The sequence below is a fragment of the Sinocyclocheilus rhinocerous genome, unplaced genomic scaffold (genome assembly GCF_001515625.1).
Source record: "Sinocyclocheilus rhinocerous isolate Xijiao unplaced genomic scaffold, SAMN03320098_v1.1 scaffold760, whole genome shotgun sequence".
In the NCBI taxonomy this organism is placed as follows: domain Eukaryota; kingdom Metazoa; phylum Chordata; class Actinopteri; order Cypriniformes; family Cyprinidae; genus Sinocyclocheilus; species Sinocyclocheilus rhinocerous.
In genome coordinates this window covers 664,068-665,480 of record NW_015667422.1, presented here as the reverse complement: position 1 = coordinate 665,480, position 1,413 = coordinate 664,068, and the positions used below count along the sequence as shown (strand labels likewise).

At 40.2% G+C, this 1,413-nt stretch overlaps 1 protein-coding gene across 4 annotated transcripts in view; it reads left to right on the top strand.

Moving 5' to 3' along the window:
* LOC107733953 (kinesin-like protein kif7) overlaps positions 1-1,413 on the top strand; it is a 36,720-nt gene that overhangs the window by 23,875 nt on the left and 11,432 nt on the right. The gene's annotated exons all lie outside the window — the stretch shown is intronic.

Sequence of the window (1,413 nt, the reverse complement as noted above, 5' to 3'; positions counted from 1 at the left end):
TGTCAGAGTTGAGAGTCTGCCAAGTTTCTCCTGGACAGAGAGTCCTTAATCTGTCACTTTCGGTTTATCGGATTTAGCAATTTATGCGTCAAATGGTCAGGGGTATCCCCATCTGGTCCTTGAAAGCCCGTAAAACGCTTTTAAGCACTGTTAAAGTACTGTCTTTTATTAGAGTCTCTTGAGAGATAGCTAAATAGTCCAGGAACTGCTTCAACCCTTCACTGACCCTGCATGAGTTTTACGACCGCAGCTGGTAGCATAGGGGTACTTCAGTTTGTCTCAATGGAATGTAACTGTTTCATGTGTGGCTCCATAGTGTGAGTGGGTCCGTTGTAAGACAGAGATCCTACAGATACCAAGAAAGCTTTGTTGTCTCTTGATTGGATTAGTCTTTAATCACTCCTCTGAGTAGATGACGACAAGACTGGCAGGAAGTCGACCCAGAATATTGGAGTCATGTGCTGGGGTGATTAGCAAACCTCACGATGGCTGATAGGGGCATAGCAGTGTCCGTTTATGTACTAGAAATCCCTACAATTTTCTAGTCTATTCAAAAGAATGTTGTGGTCGATAGTGTCGAACGCAGTGTTAGATCCAGTAGCACTAATAGAGAGTTACAACCACGTTCGGATGATAAGAGTAGGTCATTTGTAACTCTTATAAGAGCAGTCTCTGTGCTATGATACAGTCTAAATCCTGACTGGAAATCCTCACAGATACATTTTTTCTCTAAGAAAGAACATAGTTGTGAGGAGACTACCTTTTCTAGTATCTTTGACAGAAAAGGGAGATTTGAAGATCGGTCTGTAATTAACTACCTCTCCAGGATCAAGTTGTGTTTTTGTTTTTTTTATGAGAGGCTTAATAACAGCCAGTTTGAAGGCTTTTGGGACATATCCTAATGACAATGATGAATTAATAATATTCAGAAGAGGATCTATGACTTTTGGAAGCACCTCTTTTAGTAGCTTAGATGGTATAGGACCTCACAAATATGTTGTTGGTTTAGATGATTTAACAAGTTTATACAATTCTTTCTGTCCTGTAGCAGAGAATGAGTGGAATTGTTCCTCAGGGAATCTGTAGTGCACTGTCTGATGCAATACTGTAGCTGATGGCTGCATGGTTATAATTTTCTCTCCAATAGTATCGATCTTGGAAGTAAAGAAGTTCATAAAGTCATTACTGCTGTGCTGTTGGGAAATGCCTGCTGATGCTTTATTTTTTGTTAATTTAGCCACTTTGTTTTCTTCTAAAAGAGACTAAAAGTAAGCAGATCTTGCAGTTTTTAAGGCTTTTCTGTATGCAGAAGTACTTTCCCTCCATGCAATATAAAGTACCTCCTTTGTTTTCTTCCAGCTGTGCTCCATTTTCCGGGCTGCTCTCTTTAGGGCACGAGCGTGCTCTTTATAC